Source organism: Phyllobates terribilis, unplaced genomic scaffold (genome assembly GCF_046119375.1).
Source record: "Phyllobates terribilis strain yellow unplaced genomic scaffold, ASM4611937v1 Scaffold_810__1_contigs__length_643294, whole genome shotgun sequence".
In the NCBI taxonomy this organism is placed as follows: domain Eukaryota; kingdom Metazoa; phylum Chordata; class Amphibia; order Anura; family Dendrobatidae; genus Phyllobates; species Phyllobates terribilis.
In genome coordinates this window covers 425,308-437,103 of record NW_027363570.1, presented here as the reverse complement: position 1 = coordinate 437,103, position 11,796 = coordinate 425,308, and positions in this window count along the sequence as shown.

Here is an 11,796-nt window from a genome sequence, read left to right as displayed (position 1 = left end):
CACCCTGCACATGTTGTCGCACACTTGCAACCATCACTGTCCACGTCCGTGTCCCAGTGCAGCGTTCAGTTGTCCCTACCCCAGTCCTTTGAATGAAAGGGCAAATACGCAGCCAATGCCCCACCCCACAATACTAAACTCCCACATTTCTCCAATGCTTGCACTTGAAATGTTGCCTTTTAGGCTTGTGGAGACAGAATCTTTCCGCAACCTGATGGCGGTGTCTGTCCCTCAGTACTTGGTTCCGAGCCGCCACTATTTCTCCTGGTGTACCGTCCCCGCCTTACACAAGCATGTTTCACAGAACATGCCCTGCGCTGATTCGTGGGGTACTCTAACAGAGAGGGAAAAGTTTTGGAAGATGCTGAAGGAGTACCTTGCTGACTGTACCAACGTCCTCCGTGATTCCTCTGTGCCTTATAACTAATGGGTATCCAAGCTAGAAACGTGGCATGAACTGGCTTTCTACGCCTTGGAGGTCCTGGCCTGCCCTGCTGCTAGCGTTTTGTCAGAGTGGGTTTTTAGTGCCGCCGAGGGCATTATAACTGATAGGCTCATCCGCCTGTCAACTGAAAATCCTGACAGGCTGACTCTTATCAAAATAAATAAGGGCTGGATTGGGCCAGACTCCTCAACACCACCGGATAATAGCAGCGGAACATAAAGTCAAATCCAGTAGCTTTTTTTTGGGAGGGAGTCTATTCCCATGCACCTCTTCTCACCCAAACAAGCATATATGTTTCCTGATTTAGTCTATTTTCTGTTGTCCTCCTCCTTCTCCTTCTCCTCATCCTCCACCACCATATCACCAGGGTCACGGCGATGAAATACCCACATCATTTTTTTAAGGGTGTTTATGATGCCCATAGGAAATTTTTTTAGAGGCCTACCTCTAACATTCTGTATGTTATACAGTATGTTCCTGTATACTCCCCAGGGGTAAATATTTTTCAGCCCATGCACTTAGTGCATGGGCATTACCAGTATAACAGACACACTGCTTAACAATGTACCAATTTTTTTAATGAGGACCTCCTATACGTCTCTTCAAAGAGTACTGTAGTGAGTCCAATTTTTGGCAGCCCTTGCAGTCACTGCATGGGCATTACCACTATAGGATACCCACTCCTTAATAATGGGAACAATTTTTTTTTAATGAGGCCCTCCTCTACATCTCTTCAAGGGGGTATTGGAGTGCGTTCAAAGTTTTGGCAGCCATTGCAGTCACTGCATGTGCAATTACAGTATAGGAGACCCACTCCTTTATAATGGGAACATTTATTTTTACTGAGGCCCTCCTCTATGTCTCTTCAAAGGGGTATTGTAGTGCATATAAATTTTTGGTAGCCATTGCAGTCACTGCATGTGCAATCACAGTATAGGAGACCCACAACTTTATAAAGGGAACATTTTTTTTCTACTGAGGCCCTCCTCTACATCTCTTCAAAGGAGTATTGTAGTGCGTCCAATTTTTTGGCAGCCCTTGCAGTAACTGCATTGGCATTACCACTATAGAAGAGGGCCAACTGTTGGCCCTTTAACAATAGTGCTGCCTGATGGCCCTGTAAAAATAGGCTTTGTGACTTTCAAAGTCTCTTCTTTATAAATGAAACAGGATGTATCTGATCATGTCTCATACACCACATGGGCAGATAAGGTAGTAAAATGATAAAATTACATTTACTGGTGAATGTATTTTTCACTGTTGAACGCAATGCAAAAGTGCAAAAATGCATCAAAAACAATACGTATGAATATAGCCCAAGGTGTGGAGGAGCATTTTTGGTTATTTATTTGCCTTATATACAAATCATTACCCAGGAAAAAATGTTCCTTAACATTTTTTCCAGGAAAATCTGTTTTTGTTTAGTTTTTGAATGTTTTATTGTGAGTCCGTAACAGTGGCATAATAATCTGACAACATTGTTGACAGCAGTGACCTGGGAGTCAGAGATGCTTCCAGGGGTCTTCCCCATGTTGTTCCCATGTCATTTGAGCACCGTTCCCATCGATTTTGGCAATTTCCCGTTGACTTACATTGGGCATCTATAATATAACGGGAGATGTGTCCGTCTGTCCGAAGCATCTATAGACTGCACAGGCGCGATGCGCCTGCACAGTCTGGCCCCAGACACAAGAACGCATTCAGCTGTTATAGGTGACCAGTAAGAGGAGCATGGTGCCGGAGATCGCAGTATGCGTAGGCACTGAATGCATACTGCAATCTCCAGCGGCACATTTGCAGTGTGTCTTCAACAAATGGCGCCAGACAGTGCGGTATGCGCAGGCGCGAACTCCGGCGCCATTTTGTTGAATACACTCTGTAAATGTATCTTCACTAAAATGGCGCCAGATGTTGCGCTATGCAGGTGCTGATTCTGGCGCCATTTTAATAAAATAACACATGCGAAACGCTGCAGGGGAGCGATGGAAAGGTGAGTAGGAGTGTCTTTTTTTTAAGTGATACAGGATGGGGGCAGCACAAAACAAACAGGATAGGGGCAGCACAACACAAACAGGATGGGAGCAGCACAACACAAATAGGATGGAGGCAGCACAACGCAAACAGGGTTGGGGAAACACAAGACAAACAGGAAGGGGGTAGCACAACACAAAACAGGGTGGGGGCAGCACAAAACAAACAGGATGGGGGCACACAAAACAGGACGGGGCGCACAAAACAGGAAGGGGGAGCAGGATTAAGGCGCACAAAATAGGATGGGGGAGCAGGATGAAGGCGCACAAAACAGGATGGGGGTGCACAAAACATAATGGGGGAGCAGGATGAGGGCGCACATAACAGGGTGGGGGAGGAGGATGGGGGTGCACATAACAGAATGGGGGCGCACAAAACAGTATGAGGAAGCACAAAACAGGATGGGGCGCACAAAACAGGATGGGGCGCAGGATGGGGGTGCACATAACAGGATGGGGACGCACATAGCAGGATGGGGGCAGCACAAAACAAACAGGATGGGGCAGCACAAAACAGGATGAGGGAGCAGGATGGGGATGCACAAAACAGGATGGGGAAGCAGGATGGGGTCAGCACATACCAGGATAGGGGTGCACACAGCAGGATGGGGGTGTACATAGCAGGATGGGGGTGCACATAGGAGAATGGGGGCGCAAATAGCAGGATGGGGCACACAAAGCAGGATAGGGGTGCACATAACAGGATGGGTGCAGCACAAAACAAACAGGATGGGGGCAGCACAAGACAGGATGGGGGAGCAGGATGGGGGCGTACAAAACAGGATAGGGGAGCACGATGAGGCGCACATAACGGGATGGGGGAGCAGGATGGGGCCTACATAACAGGATGGGGGCAGCACATAACAGGATGGGGGAGCACATCCCAGGATGGGGGAGCATGGACCAGGATAGGGGACCATATACCAATAAAAATGCTCGCCACCCGGGCGTAGAACGGGTTCAATAGCTAGTAATAATAATGGCGCATCTGTGCTTACTTTTCTTATATTACAAATAATAGTCCCACCGGGCCTCTTTATAGTAATAATAATAATATTAATGATACCCACCTGGGCCTTCTTTTAATAATAACTCCTCATGGGCTTTCTTCTAATAATAACAGTGCCCCCTGGGCCTCCTCATAATATTAATAATATCCCTTTGGGCTTCTGGGCTTCCTCATAATAATAATAGCAATCTCCTGTGGCTCCTTTCCTTATATTGAAAACTAGATGGTGGCCCGATTCAAACGCATCGGGTATTCTAGAATGTGTATGCAGCAGACCGGGCGCAATCAGCAGAGCGGTGATTAAATTTGGCGCCAATATCACTGATTGGTCGCAGCCGACGGCCAGCGGCCGTGACCAATCAGCGAACCGTGTTAGTGAGGGCCGGAGAGCGTGTTTAAATTTGGCGCCAATATCCCTCCTGGATATCTCTGTAATTGTATCGATCTGAAGAATTAATTTAACTTTACTACTATACTGCACAGTGAGCTTCCCAATAAATCTAAATAAAAAGTTATTGAAGATTTATATATTTTTTATTGTCACTTATATCATACCAAAAAGTAGTCATAAAATCCTCGTCCTGGGGTTGCAATTTTATGTAAAAAACAAACAGACTGTACTTTACTCACCCTCCTCGGGCCGGCACTGAGTATCCCGGCTCAATAATTGGCTGCAGCGCTGTCAGTAAAAGGCACATGGAGCAGCTATGGAGATTCTGGACCCGGGAGAGGGCGAGTAAAGCAGAGTATATATTTTTTTAAAACAAACTAAACCCGGGGAACAGGAGTTTTTCTAAAGCGGAAAATGTACCCAAAATAAAAAAAAACAAGACCTCCTGCAGTTCTGTCTCGGAAGTTATGGATTCCAGAAAATGGGGAGAAAAAAATCTGAATTAAAAAAGTTGTACATTAGTAATAAAAAAATAAAAAAATAAATACATTCTGTACTATTGTGATTTTATTTAACTGTCAAATAAAGACGATAATAATATTAATAATTGCAATAATAATTTTTATTTCTATAGCGCCAACATATTCCGCAGCATGTTACCTTTTAGAGGGGACTTGTACAGACAATAAATTAATTACAAAATAACACATCACTCAGATACCAAAAGGAGTGAGGGCCCTGCTCGCAAGCTACAATCTATGAGAACGATTACATGTCAGTCATATCTAATGGTAAACTGTGTAAAAAATGAATAAATACAATCCAGAATTGCTGCTTTATTTGATCATTTTACCTCCCAAATAATATAATAAAAGGTGATATGTTCTACACTGGTACTATTAAAAATGACAGCTTTTCATTCCAAAAGTAAGTCCTCAGCTCCATTTACAGAAATTTGTAAAACTTAGGGTTCTCTGAGAGAGAGGGAGAGAAAAACACAAAAACTTTTTGACACAAAAACTTAGGACTTATTTTTCATTGTACTTTTTGTACAAAGGTAATAAAACTGGATAAAGCTACATAAATTTGATATTATCATAAATGTGCTAAGCCATAAAATAAGCTTAATATTTTATTTGTTCAGCATGTCAAAAGAATAACAATTTTAAAGGTAAATAAAAAAAAAAACACAAGCAGTATCACTATTTTGTTTCTAGTCCTTCCCATAAAGAGATAATGAAAAATCTTTAATTAGCTATATGTACACTAAAATGGTGCCACTGACAAATACAGCTCATTGTGAAAAAAACATGCCCCATAAGGCTTTATGGATAAAAAATAAAAAGGGAACGCTGTGTATCTGTACTTAGACACATACTGGTTGGTGACTGGTTCATGAACCTTTATTAGAAAACCCCTATTTATTATAATGATGGCGGGACCATACAATACAAGCACTTTCTACCTATTGTGTCCCCCCTATTTCTTTATATATTGTAGCTTGTGAGCAGGACCCTCACCCCACCTGTATCTGGTGAACTATGTGTTGCTCTATAATGCCTTTATTGTCTGTACATGTCCCCGCTTAATTGTAAAGTGCTGCGGATAAGGTTGGCGCTATATAATTAACAAAAATATGATGTTATTGTAAAAAGTTTTGTAAATGTGGATGAGAAAAAAAATTCTTCTAAAGACTAAAAAATACCTTGTCCTTAAAGGGTTAATTAGGCCATTATGGCGTGCCAAAAGCTGTAGTTTTCTTTAAACTTTGTGAGCCATTAGGGGTATTTTCAGACATCCCTTGTTTCTGCAGAAGGGAACATAGTTTACAGTTTAAAAATCTTGATATCAAGGAAGATGTTATATACAGTATCTGGTTTGAAATCAGGTTATCAATGCAAAGCCATGGCATTCTGTTGCCTTAACCCCTTTACGACCAATGACGGACATAGCCCGTCATGACCGGGTGTCATTTCCTATACTATAGCGGGCTATGCCCATCATGACTTTGAACAAGGGCCAGACTGGGACAAAAAGCAGCCCTACCACACAAACCCCACAAGCCCACATACTATAACACCCATCAGCCCTGATAAGTGAATTTTGCCCCTCACCACTCTCTTAAAGCGAACCTGTCAGCAGGATTTAGCCCTATAAATTAAAGGCATGGCTATAATGGCGCTGTGATCCTGATTAATCTGATATGAAGTTATCAGAAAATGACGTCTTGAGTGCTTCGGGCGGGACATGGGGCAGGGTCTAAATGGCGCTGGAGGCAGCGCATGTGCAGATCGAAATCTCGGCACTGAACTAAGCAGAGATATCAATCTGCGCATGCGCCACCTCTGGCGCCATTTTCTTGAAGTCCTGCCCTGAATTTTAAAAAGGAGGCAGGTCACTGAATAATCAATGATCAATAATAAAAAGAAACAGAGGAGGCTAGTGGGGGGTCGGAGAAAGAGAAGAGGACCCTGCCTCCACGTCCCATCCCGCAGCATACTGAAGTGCACAAGACGTCATTTTCTGAAAACTTCATAAGGTGAGTATTAAACAACCACTGAGCGGATCCCTTCACATCAGGTATCAGATTAATCAACATCGCAGTGCCATTATAGCCATGCCTTTAGTTTATAGGGCTAAATCCTGCTGACAGGTTTGCTTTAAGCGACGGTACTGCACATCCGCCTGCCATTGAATTGAATAGGAGGAGGATGTGCAGTACCCCGCGCCAGCCGCTGCAACTTGACGGCCAAGCTTCACAGGTGAGCACTTCTGGCCGGCGGCCCCCGCCGGCACCAATAGCAGTTGATCGGCAGGGGTGCCGGGTGCGGGACCCCAGCTGATCAAACATTGATGCCCTATTCTATGGACAGGGCATGAATGAAAGCGTAGTAGACAACCCCTTTAAGCAGCGGGTGAAAAGCTTTTAGGACACATACCCATAAATCAAAGGGATTTATAAAAAGAAAATAAGCAGCACCCCGATTAATTGTGGAAAAGTGGAGGACTCTTTATTAGCCCATGTGGCAACATTTCTGTTCCATTATAGCAGAGAAATGTTCTGTTATGGATCCGAAACGTGGCCACATTGTCTAATAGAGTCGTCCACTTCTTCACAATTAATTGGAGTGCTGCTTATTTTTATAAAATATATATACAGACACATTCATTATTAGAGCAGATACTGAGATTTACACCATGTATACAGGACAGGAGAAGTATACACGACGTGCACAGCTCCACAATATATACTGTGTTCAGGAATATAGAGTAGAGCTGTGTATATAGTATATACTGTAGAGACGTGCCAGTGTATATAGTGTGGATTCCACACTTTATACACAGCACCATACTATATAAACATCTGTAAACTATATACTATAGATGCACAACTCTACATTATACACTTTATTAAGACAGCATTACAATATGTACTAGACTACAATATATCCACTAATGCCAAAATTTACAATATATCTACAATTTCCCTCAGGATCAATAAAATGTATTGCATTGTATATTATGATGCATACGTCACATACAGTGGTGGCCAAAAGTATTGGCACCCCTGCAATTCTGTCAGATAATACTCAATTTCTTCCTGAAAATGATTGCAATCACAAATTCTTTGGTATTATTATCTTCATTTAATTTGCTTGCAAGGAAAAAACACAAAAGAGAATGAAGCAAAAATCAAATCATTGATCATTTCACACAAAACTCCAAAAATGGGCCAGACAAAAGTATTGGCACCCTCAGCCTAATACTTGGTTGCACAACCTTTAGCCAAAATAACTGCGAACAACCTCTTCCGGTAACCATCAATGAGTTTCTTACAATGCTCTGCTGGAATTGTAGACCATTCTTCTTTGGCAAACTGCTCCAGGTCCCTGATATTTGAAGGGTGCCTTCTCCAAACTGCCATTTTGAGATCTCTCCACAGGTGTTCTATGGGATTCAGGTCTGGACTCATTGCTGGCCACCTTAGAAGTCTCCAGTGCTTTCTCTCAAACCATTTTATAGTGCTTTTGGAAGTGTGTTTTGGGTCATTGTCCTGCTGGAAGACCCATGACCTCTCAGGGAGACCAAGCTTTCTCACACTGGGCCCTACATTATGCTGCAAAATTTGTTGGTAGTCTTCAGACTTCATAATGCCATGCACACGGTCAAGCAGTCCAGTGCCAGAGGCAGCAAAGCAACCCCAAAACATCAGGGAACCTCCGCTATGTTTGACTGTAGGGACCGTGTTATTTTCTTTGAATGCCTCTTTTTTTTTCCTGTACACTCTGTGTTGATGCTTTTTGCCAAAAAGCTCTACTTTTGTCTCATCTGACCAGAGAACATTCTTCCAAAACGTTTTAGGCTTTCTCAGGTAAGTTTTGGCAAACTCCAGCCTGGCTTTTTTATGTCTCGGGGTAAGAAGTGGGGTCTTCCTGGGTATCCTACCATACAGTCCATTTTCATTCAGACGCCGACGGATAGTATGTGTTGACACTGTTGCACCCTCGGACTGCAGGGCAGCTTGAACTTGTTTGGATGTTAGTCGAGGTTCTTTATCCACCATCCGCACAATCTTGCGTTGAAATCTCTCGTCAATTTTTCTTTTCCGTCCACATCTAGGGAGGTTAGCCACAGTGCCATGGACTTTAAACTTCTTGATGACACTGCGCACGGAAGACACAGGAACATTCAGGTCTTTGGAGATGGACTTGTAGCCTTGAGATTGCTCATGCTTCCTCACAATTTGGTTTCTCAAGTCCTCAGACAGTTCTTTGGTCTTCTTCCTTTCTCCATGCTCAATGTGGTACACACAAGGACACAGGACAGAGGTTGAGTCAACTTTAATCCATGTTAACTGGCTGCAAGAGTGATTTAGTTATTGCCAACACCTGTTAGGTGCCACATGTAAGTTACAGGTGCTGTTTATTACACGAATTAGAGAAGCATCACATGATTTTTCAAACAGTGCCAATACTTTTGTCCACCCCCTTTTTAGGTTTGGTGTGGAATTGTATCCAATTTGGCTTTAGGACAATTCTTTTTGTGTTTTTTCATTGAAGACAAATTAAATGAAGATAATAATACCAAAGAATTTGTGATTGCAATCATTTTCAGGAAGAAACTGAGTATTATCTGACAGAATTGCAGGGGTGCCAATACTTTTGGCCACCACTGTAGGAGACACACAGAGTAAATATCATAAAGGAGACACTGCTGAATATATAACACATTGAGACTGCTGTATATACATTATATAGGTGATACTGTGACTGCTGTACTGTATATGTTATGTAGCTGATACTCGATTATAAAACAGCAGTTGTAGTATCCCCTATATAATGTATGTGAACAGCTGTATATACATTGTATAGGTGATACTGTGATTATACACAGCATTCTATATACATTATATAGTCGATATTGCGACTGCTGTATATATATGGCACCCCAGGGGTCTGGTTACCACAGTAATAGAAATATTACACCTGAGAGCAAGTGGGAGGTTTCTCTGGTCAGGAGCCCTAAGCATGCAACACCGCCCGCCCAGACCTGGGAGGGGAGGAATCTGCCCTTATAAACTGGGTCTGGGGCGGGATTAGGTCAGTCAGAGCCTGGAGACAGTTCCAGACAGAGGGAAAGCAAGAGCAAGAAGCTCTGTAGGAGCAGGAGCGAGTGCCCGGGGCTAGAAGCTAGATAGCTCACCCTGGCTGAAGACATTAAGACTGGACACGGAGTCCGAGGCTGTGGGGACATCCAGGTCCAGCAGCAGAATCCAACCGGCAGGGGATTCCATGTCCTCTGGCCAGAGAAGCCCGAAGGCACGGTCACAAGCAAGGGACCAGAACCGCCATCGTGAAGCGGAGGCTAACAGAAGGCCCCAAGTCACCGGCCGTACGGGTGAGCACCACACGGTATACTCAGGGACGTGGGCTACTTCTACCCGCACACAGCAAGGTAGCCAGGAAAGAGTACAGATAGACGGGGAGGCCTACAACTCCACCTGGCCAGGGGAAATCCTGCTAGCTCTCAGACTGACCAGGCCTCTACTGCTAGCCAGTACTCCCGGGAGGGTCTGCTTTATAACATCAGTAAAGACCCTGAACTGCACTGCACGGACTCTGAGTTATTCCTGCAGCGCTCGTGCACCATCACTCCCATCATCCACACTAACTGCCCTGAGGCTATACTCCTCCCGTGGGGAGTCATCCCGTTCTTAGCTGCACACACAACACCGGCCTCAGCGGTCTGCCTTGCAGCGGCGGTCCCCACTGACCGCAAACCACGGGTGGCGTTGTCGGACTATTATCTCACTAATAAGACTGCCACTGAATTGACCACCCTGGGCACGGACCGGGTCAGCGCCATGGAGACTACAACCCCCAGCGATCCGGCTCCGGGTATTCCCTGCACAACACAGGCCCAGGGGGCGCGTCAACTTTGGCGTAGTCGGCAGGATTCAAACCAACCCGCCGCAACGGGTATTGCGTGCCTGAAAGACTTTTGCACTTACCTGAGAGAAGTTTCCCGCCGTCCGGAGTCGTTTCCCGCCATCGGACGCCATCTTGGGTCGTTTCCCGCCATCTTCTGCCGTCTTCCCGCCATCCGCAGCCTCTTCCCGCCATCGGACGCCATCTTCGGGACGCCGCGCGGGAAGAAGAGGGGCGTGGACGCCGAAAGCGCGCAATATCCGAAGCTCCGCCCCACGCGCTGACGCTGCACAAGGTCCTGGAAGGGAGAGGGAGCGACGCTGACGTCACAGGAGCGCCACGCAAGGTCCTCAACTCCGACGATCGACTGCGGAGCCGCGGCCTACGGAAGAGGATCATCGCAAGGTAGGCCACGGTCCACTAGGGGGGAAGGAGGATGTCGGATACAGAGGGAAGCTCCACCGCCACAGCTGCCGCCAGCGCAACCGCTGCTGCGGTCATGCCATTCACCATGCCCTATATCCCGGGGGCAACCTGGCTACCCCAGTACTCAGGGGAGTGACATACCCTAAGTGACTTTAGGGAAAGACTGGATAGCCTCTTCCAGGTATACCCCCTCACGGAAGAGCAAAAAGTGAGCATCCTGGTGGCCCAGTTAATCGGGGCAGCCCAAAGGGAGGTAAAGTCCTGGCCACCTAGGAAGAAGAGGACTGTCAGAGAAATACTAGCCCGGCTGAAAGACACATTTGATACCCGAACCTCAGCCGAAATAAAGCTCAGATTTTACGGGTGCGAACAACGGGCACATGAAAGTATAAGAGACTATGCTCTAAACCTACAAGAGGCCCTGAGAGCCATTAAGCAGGCAGACCCTGACAGCGTGGGGAATGAAGACAAGCTGTTGACCGAACAATTTATTGAGGGTCTACTGTGCAATGCCCACCGAACCCAGTTGCGGGCAATGGCCTTACAGGACCCTGACCTGGACTTTGTACAGTTCAAGGACAGAGCCATCCGGGTGCTCCGAGGACCGGCACCAGGTGGCGCTGTGACCCACAGGCGCCCTGCTATCACTTATCACCAGGACACGGCGCCCTTGTCTGCAGGGCCTGTGGGAGCTGATGCACAGGCTTTGAACAATAACCCTGCAACAGACCTGCACCATCAAGTCCAAGAGCTGACTAAGAGCGTTGCCGCGCTAACCAGAACTGTGCAGTCTTTACAGGTCTCTTCTCCAGGAAAGATCCAGCTGGCATCCGGACCGGAGGACGTCCCGTGGCGCCGACTGAGGAGGACCCCACCGGCCAGAGGAAGACCCAGCGACCGATACAACGAGGACAGACAACCCATCTGCCGCCGCTGCAATCAACCCGGACATATGGCAAGGTACTGTCATTTAAACGGGCACAACCTGGGGTAGAGGGCCAACCCCCAGGCATAAGATCATCAGGCCCATCGAGCTGGCGTGACAAATACGTAGGGGGATGTTCGGT